This window comes from Pseudonaja textilis, chromosome 1 (assembly GCF_049901715.1).
Source record: "Pseudonaja textilis isolate UNSWEBS1 chromosome 1, rPseTex1.2, whole genome shotgun sequence".
NCBI classification, from domain to species: Eukaryota; Metazoa; Chordata; class Lepidosauria; order Squamata; family Elapidae; genus Pseudonaja; species Pseudonaja textilis.
In genome coordinates, this window is record NC_141990.1 from 315,012,619 (window position 1) to 315,021,031 (window position 8,413).

At 45.4% G+C, this 8,413-nt stretch overlaps 1 protein-coding gene across 1 annotated transcript in view; it reads right to left on the minus strand.

The window, feature by feature from the left end:
- The window catches only part of LOC148128312 (vomeronasal type-2 receptor 26-like), a 47,532-nt gene that overhangs the window by 38,578 nt on the left and 541 nt on the right, over positions 1–8,413 (minus strand). The window lies entirely within an intron of this gene.

Genomic DNA, 8,413 nt, shown 5'->3' on the forward strand with positions numbered 1-8,413 from the left:
GTTTAGTCCAGCTGCTCCTGCATTTCCAGTGGAACTGGGTTGGGCTTATGGCCCCTGAAGATGACAGGGGAGAACATTTCATCTCAACTCTGACACCAATGCTTCAAGAGAAGGAGATCTGCCTGGCCTTCTCTGAAATGTTCAAATCACATGATTTTCCGATTATAGTGAAACAGTTAGTTCTCAGTTTGGAGATTTGGTCCAAAATGGAAGTAATTCTTCTTTTTGGAGACTTTGATTGTAGTTCAACTGTACAGACATTTTTGTTTCTCTATAAAAAATCGAGCGACACATCATTTAGCAATGTTTGGATCTTAACCTCCCATTGGAAACTTAGTGTGGTGGAATCTGAGGACATATTGCTATTTCTAAAGGCTTTCCATGGAGTCTTGCATTTCAGGGACCACACTGGGGATGTCTCAGAATTCAACCGCTTCCTCCTATCTTTAGACCCCTTGAACCCCCAAGGAGATGTCTTTCTCCCTACATGGTGGGAAGATGTCTTTCAGTGCAGGTTCCATAAATCAGGAGAGATCCCTCCAAAGCGGGTAAAACAATGTACAGGAAAGGAGAATCTGCAGAATCTGCCCAATTACATTTTTGAAAAAAGAATGACAGAAGAAAGTTACAATATCTACAATGCTGTTTATGCTCTGGCACATGCTTTACATGCAATGTATGGATTCGGAGCCCAGCCAGCTATGATGAGGCTTGGAAAGAGGGTCACAGATGTCCAGTCATGGCAAGTAAGTTCTGTGGCTTTAAATCAGTCCATAGACACTTAGATTGGAAGCTCCCCATATGAATTTCTTTGGTTCCTGATTAAATGTCTGCGTCCTCCCATTCTGATTCATCAGAGACCGGGTCATCTTTTCACTTGTGATACTCAGCTCACTACTTGAAAAGAGCTTCTCATTAACAATGGATGGAAAATAACCAAGGAGAGAAGCAACCTAGAACTTAGGAGAAATTTCTTAAGGAACTGTTTACCGATAGAGGTTGTGGCTGCCTCATTGCTGGAGTCATTTAAGAAGAGACAGGATAGCCAGTTATCTAAAACTGTAGTGGGTCTGTTTCTTGAGCAGGGGGTTGGACAGAAGACCTCCAATGTCCCTTCCAATATGGTGATTCTGTTTCTGTGACAACCACAGCCCAGAGCAAGATTCAAAATGGTCCTAATAGGTTCCTGATCTGAAATTCATCAGAATTTCCTGCATCAAAGGCTAAAATATTGGACCTCGTTGAATAGTAAAGTTGTTGCAGCAGTCTCGGTTTCAACACAGAACAAGAGACCACGAGAGGTGGAAGAATTCAGGTTTATTTGCGCAAAGCGTTCAGAGCATTAACATGACAAATTCTGAACCCCCATTACATGCTGGGGTTAGTTCTTTTATACTTTATGATGATTTCAGCCCAAGCCTGGGCGTTCACCTATAACCTATTTACCAAATATAGATTTTATGCTTACAAAATACCTAAAACATATTTTGTCCTGGGAACAAAACATAAGAAAGAGGATGTGGTAAAGAAGACAGGATATTTGTAAATATATTTTATCTTTTGCCATTATCTTACACTTACGAAAAATGCTTCCATGACCTTCCCTTGATTGCAGCTTCCTTGTTCTTCAACTTTAAATACATTGTTACTTCCTCTAAATAGATTTCCTAATTCTTTAGCGTAACACAGACAGAGTTGCCCTCTGTCCCTATGACCTATAGATCAGAGAGTTATAATATGCTCAGGAGCTAGCTAACTTATATAAAATATATTCCTTCTCTGGTCCTTCTTCATTCCCCCCTTTGAAACTTCACCCAAATCGTAGATTTATTGTGTAGTTTCAGATTCCCGGGAAGGAGGACATAGGGGAAAGAGTTCCTCATAAACACCGACAGGGTCCTTTACCATAAGAGCCATTACCTTTTCAGTAGTTGTCTTTTCAATTAACAACGAGACAGAACGAGAGATAGTACGTATTAAGAGGGGTATTACGCATGGCAGGACGACACAGGCCCCAACTAAGATTCCTACAAATGCAATAATAGCTTGGAAGCCAGGTAATTTTGGAAACCAGGAGCCAAACATTTCTCCAAGATTGAATCCTTTCCACTTCTGAACAGGAACATGGGCCAATGCTTGCATTCGCCTAACACTTTGTTCAACAATTTCTCCAACATCATCAAACTCAAGACAGCAATTGGAGAAATTGAATTTCCCACATACCCCACCTTCTGTTGCCAGGAGATAATCTAGTGCCAACCGATTCTGGTAGATGGCATCCCTAAATTTCCTCTGCTGAGTGGCTAAAGTATGCAAGGCGTGGGCGGATTCATTCGTTAACAGCTCAAGAACTGCCTGCAATCGGATAATGCGGTTGAGCATATATATAGGGGTGCGGTACCCCCAAGATCCGTCTTCTGCCCACGATGCAGGGTCATAGTATTGGACCACCCTCTGTGGCGGCCACTCATCGTCCTTCCAATTACCTATCTTGTAATCAGCCTGCAATTTTCTGCTGCGCCATAAATCAGCATTAACAGTTTGGGGTACATCCAATGGCATCATAAAAAAGGAAGGGTTTATAATTCCCAGAGTACAAGTACCTCTCCAATTGGAGGGAAGAGAACTATAAGCCACTTCACCGCAAATCCAGTGTACCCCAGGAGGAGCCTCAGTAATATTTTCCAAGGAAATGTGATCTGCCCAAAAACGGTTGGTATTGTTTGGCCAATAATTCCAAGATTTTGTGCAGGGGTTCCACTTATGGACCTCCAAACAATCTGTTTCCCCTACCAAGGGGCCCTTCCCTTCTGAGTTGGCCAGACACCAATGAGCAACAATAGGATTGGATAATTCCCAGCGTGAATGGGATTGGTGTGGGGGCATCGCTGTGAGATTATATGGTATTGAATAATTCCACTCCTGAGCCGCCCATGGCCACTGATCACCTATCTTAGTCCCCCCACAAATATAGCAATTTGTAACATTAAATGTATGAGCAATTGTGGAAGCCAGCTCTAGAAAAAGATTGCGTGCATCTTGTGATGGCTGAAATTCTATATCTACCTCCTGCCAGAATTCAGAGAAGTACCTTGAGTGCGATTTAGTGGCATGTTGTCGAGTCTCGACCGACAGGTGGATAATACCTCCTGGATCCGTTCCCTGTGCATACATCCGGATCCCCAATGTCGGGCCGTATTTTTGTATGAATATCTGAGGATTGGGAATTGTGATATTTACCCAATTACAATTGTAAAGTGTACAATCATTAGATTGAAGAGCCCGTGAGATAGATAGAGTTGTTCCTTTCCCAGAATTTGTGTAGGTGGCCCAGAGAACACATCCCCAATAAGGGCAGAACCTTTCACCTACATTGCTACTACAGTCCCATTTTCCACTATTACCAGGATGCTGATATGGGCAGATATAAATATCTGATTCAGAATACGTTCTATGCCATGATAGAGAAGTCCCACAGGAGGTGGGCCACTGAGCTATTTTACAAATGTCAAACAATACAGTAGCGGGGCTACTTGACGTGTGGATCCTCGTCTGGGCAATTATAGGACCATTTTGATCTCCCTGACTTCTAACGACCAGCCATGTCTGGGCCGGTTGCACCCTTGGATCATAACATTCATTCTTATAGGGACAGACAGAATACCAAGTATCATTATAGCAACATGGAACGGGGATACTCGAGCATCTATAATGGGTATGGTATACCAGGGTAGTCCGGATTTCCCTTCCCCTCAACACTTTTTTCAAACATACCGTGCAATTGTTAGGGCACTGAGGGGTATGGGATAGTTTAGGGAGGTTCATCCCCATTTTCTTATTCTGGCCTTGCTGGCCAGAAAACCCGGGGTTCTTTGATAATGATTGGGTTTGATATTCCTTAGGATTTTTCCAAGATGGGGTAGGCACTGCTCTGTCATTTACATAACAAACCAGGCCCTGCTTCCCCTGGCAACGATTGACAAATATCTCAACCCTCATTGCCCCTGTACACTTAGTACCATTACAAGAGGTTGGAGGAGACCATGTGGTATGTTTACATCGTGGCAGGGTGAAGTCTGTGCACATTGTGGGCTTTCCTACCCTGTAGTTAAGACCCCCCTTTCCATCCTTACATTCCACATGGATGTTACACTTCTGGTCTCTATGAAGGGATTTCAGGGTACGGGGTACCCGATTGCGGCGGACAGGGACCCATGGGGAACGGAGAAAGTAACATCTTAATGTTTCATTTTGTACACATTGCCAATATTTCGTCCCTTGGTATTCACATTGTGGGAGACTTGTGATATGGCAACCTGGAGGCCTAGTGTTGGTATATGTAAAGTGTCTCCCAGTATTACGAACCAGGAAGCAATCAACGCATTGTTCCGTTTTCCTGGGGTTTATAACTGGGGGAGGTTCATCATAAAAAGGGTCAGGAGAATACCATTCCTCCAACTGCTCTATCTCTTGGGGTAAAGGATCGTCTTGGGCTGGTTTTCCCTTTATCAGCGTTGAGTAAAGATACAATGAATTAATCACCACACTTAATACCAGTAATATGGTTACAACCCAGACAGATGGCATAAGACCCCTTCGGATACAAGCAGTTTCCCTTAACCTTTGACGAGGCTCCATTTTCTACTGTCCTCCCCTCTCCCTTTTTCCCAATTCCCCGTATTAGGGGAGTCTAGCACGTGACCTAAGCCGCCAGGGGAGACTCTCCGAAATAGGAGTAGTAAGGGTCTGGTGGTCTTCGCCTCCCGTAGGTAGAGGGACAGCTTCCGGAGTGTCACCACTAGGGGAGGGCAATTCCTCTTCGTCTCCCGTAGGTAGAGGGACAGCTTCCGGAGTGTCACCACTAGGGGAGAGAGTCCTCTTCACCTTTTTAAAGGTCAACCTGAGTGGAAGGTCAGGCTGAGATTCGACTTTCCAGCAGGCAGGCGCAGCTAATTTAACCCGAGACCAATGAATCCACGATTTAATTTCTGCTACCTTAACAGCAAGGGGAGAACACATAACCACAACATAGGGGCCCTTCCATTTGGGAGACAATGTTTCCCGTTTCCAATCCTTAACCCAAACCTCCTGCCCTGGACGTATGTTGTGGGGGGAAGTTACCAAAACCTGAGGTTTACATGTTAACACATATTCCTGTAATTTATGGATAATTTCGTTTAGGGCTTTAAGTTGTCGTAACCTAATAACATCAGATACATTCGTGATGTCATGCATATCAAACCTAACCAAGTTAGGAACCCTGCCATACAATAATTCAAAAGGGGAGACCGAAATATCCCTGCGTGGTGCACAACGTATTGCCACCAGGGCTAGAGTCAAGGCATCGGTCCATTTGAGATGTGTCTCCTGGCATATCTTTGCCAGCTTGTCCTTAATTGTTCGATTGATTCTTTCCACCCGGCCCCCCGAAGGGGGGTGGAAACTACAATGTAATTTCCATGTAATACCTAGAACTTTTGCTAGCTGCTGTGTTGCCTTGTGAATAAACTCCGGACCATTGTCCGAAGAGATCCGGGAGGGTAACCCATACCTTGGTATTACAATATGAAGTAATGCTCGAGCAACCTCAGTGGCCTTCTTTGTACGTGTAGGTATACATTCTGGCCAGCCCGTATATGTGCAGACAATAACCAGCAGTGCATTATAAGGGCCACAACGAGGCATATCGGTGAAGTCCACCATCAAAGAGTCGAAGGGGTAACAGCCTCGGGGTTGGTGGCCCATTGGTGGCTGCGGGCCTTGCCTGGGGTTATTGGCTGCACATATTTCACAACGGGCACATACATTAGCTGCTATGCTGTTAACTCTATCTATATATACCTCCCTCCTAAGCGCCTTTGTGAGGGCAGTCTTACCTAGGTGCAATTGCTTATGTAACTGACATACAACATCCCAAGCCAAATGAGCAGGAATATACACCCTCTTGTCTGGTAAGACCCACCACTGGCCTTTTTGGTGTGCCTCGAGTGCCTTTAGCCGGTCCCTATCCTCCTCCGAGTAATGGGGTTGGGGATGAGCATCGGGCACCCATATGGCAAGATGCTTTTCAAGGGGAACAAAGTCTAATCGGGCTGCCTCACGTGCAAATTTGTCAGCTCTCTCATTCCCCTTTGTATATCTGTCACCACCCTCTGGTGGCCCCGGCAGTGCATGACTGCTACTTTGCTCGGAGCCCACACACTGTCTAGTAACCGCAATATCTGGGGGCCGTACTTTATCTCTTTCCCCCCTGCAGTTATTAATCCCCTTTCTTTATACAGAGCTCCATGGACCTGGACTGTGAGGAAAGCGTATTTGGAATCCGTGTATATATTCACTGCCAGTCCCTGGGCTAGCTCTAGAGCCCGGGTGAGGGCATGTAGTTCAGCTAATTGAGCACTAGTTCCGGGAGGGAGTGGCTTTGCTTCCCAGACCTCATCCAGTGTGACCACCGCATATCCCGCTTTTCTCACTCCCTCTTGTAAGTAGCTGGTACCATCAGTAAACAGAGTATAATCTGGGGCGGGAAGGGGAACATCCTTCAGGTCAGGACGACTAGCATAAGTTTCCTCAATAGTCTGAACACAATTGTGCTCTACTACTATTTCAGGCTCAGGTAATAATGTGGCTGGATTTAATGTAGTAGACTGAGAGAGGGTAATCATAGGATTATGGGTCAGAAGGCCTTGGTATTTAAGCATCCGTGGGTTTGTTAACCACAAGTGGCCTTTCATCTCTAGAACTGACTTAAGGGCATGTGGTGTATATATGTGCAATTGTTGACCAAAGGTTAGCTTATTTGCTTCCTGAGTCAAGATTGCTGTGCCAGCCACTGCTTTAAGGCAGGCTGGCCATCCCTTGGCTACATTATCTAGTTGCTTAGAGAGATATGCTACCGGCGGTGCCATGTTCCCATCATCTGGGTGAGGACGCCTATTGCAACGTTTCGCTTAGTGTCAACAAACAACTGAAATGGTTTCTCCAAATCCGGGAGACCTAAACTGGGAGCTTGAAGGAGGGCTTGTTTAAGGGACTGAAAACTAGCTTCTTCCTCTTTACTCCAAAAGAGGGGGGCCCTTTCTGCCCCTTTCGTAGCTTCATAGAGCGGTTTTGCAATTAGGCTAAAGTTGGGAATCCAGATGCGGCAGAAACCAGCCGCACCCAGGAACCCTCGTAATTCTCTCTGTTGGTTGGAACAGGAAGTTGACATATGGCCTCCTTCCGCTCGTGGCCCAACGTCCTCTTCCCTTGCTCAATGTCATAACCCAGATACCTGACCTTTTGCTGAACTAACTGTGCTTTCTTCCTAGAAGCCTTATAGCCCAAATCTTGCAGTAGTGAAAGTAAATCAGCTGTATTTTGCCAACACGCATCCTCTGCATATCCTGTTACTAATAAATCATCCACATATTGTAAAACCACATCTGGGGCTGGTACGTGTAAAGCCTCCAGATCCCTGGCCAGAGCTGCACCGAAAAGTGTAGGTGAATTCTTAAATCCTTGAGGCAGCCTGGTCCAGGTATATTGCTGCTTCCTACCAGTATTAGGGTTTTCCCACTCAAAGGCAAATAAATGCTGACTTTTCTTGTGTATGGGGATGGTGAAGAAGGCGTCTTTCAAGTCTATAACAGAAAACCACTGAGCCTCCCGAGGGATAAGTCCCAATATGACATAGGGATTGGGAACTACCGGATGGATAGTTATAGTAGCTAAATTTACAGGCCTCAAATCCTGAACAGGGCGAAACCGACCATCCCCTTTTGGAATTGGCAATATGGGGGTATTCCAGGGCGATTCAGTAGGTACCAGGATATGATGTTCTAAATATAAGTCAATAATATCCTGGATAGCTTGCATAATGTGGCGAGGGTATGCCCTTTGTCGAATTCTCACAGGAACTTTCAGAGGCACTTCCTCAATTAGAATGGGTGGATGGTGTGCTGCAAAACCAGGGGGGTTATCTTCCGCCCACAAATAGGGAACCTTAAACTGCCTCCAGACTTCCTTATCAGCGCACCCAAATTCCTCGCTACCATAAGCCTCCAGGATTCTTCCAAAGGTACCGACAAGGTTACTTTTCCGTACCCCAGGTTCATGGAACCATCCTCATTAAAGGATAATTGTGCCCTCATTTTACAGAGCAGGTCCCTTCCTAATAATGGGACTGGGCAGTCAGGCATGTAAACAAACTGGTGTGTTATAGCCTGCTCTTTTAAGGTGCATTCGAGGGGCTCCAGAAAGGGACGTTGTAAAGTTGTCCCTGTCGCTCCCTGAATATTAATAGTCTCACGGGATGCCTGCGCTAAGGGTTGGGTTAAAACTGATCGGGTAGCTCCAGTATCCACTAAGAATGTAACTGGCTTGCCTCCCACATTCAATCTGACCATGGGTTCAGGGAGGCTGACTGAACCCG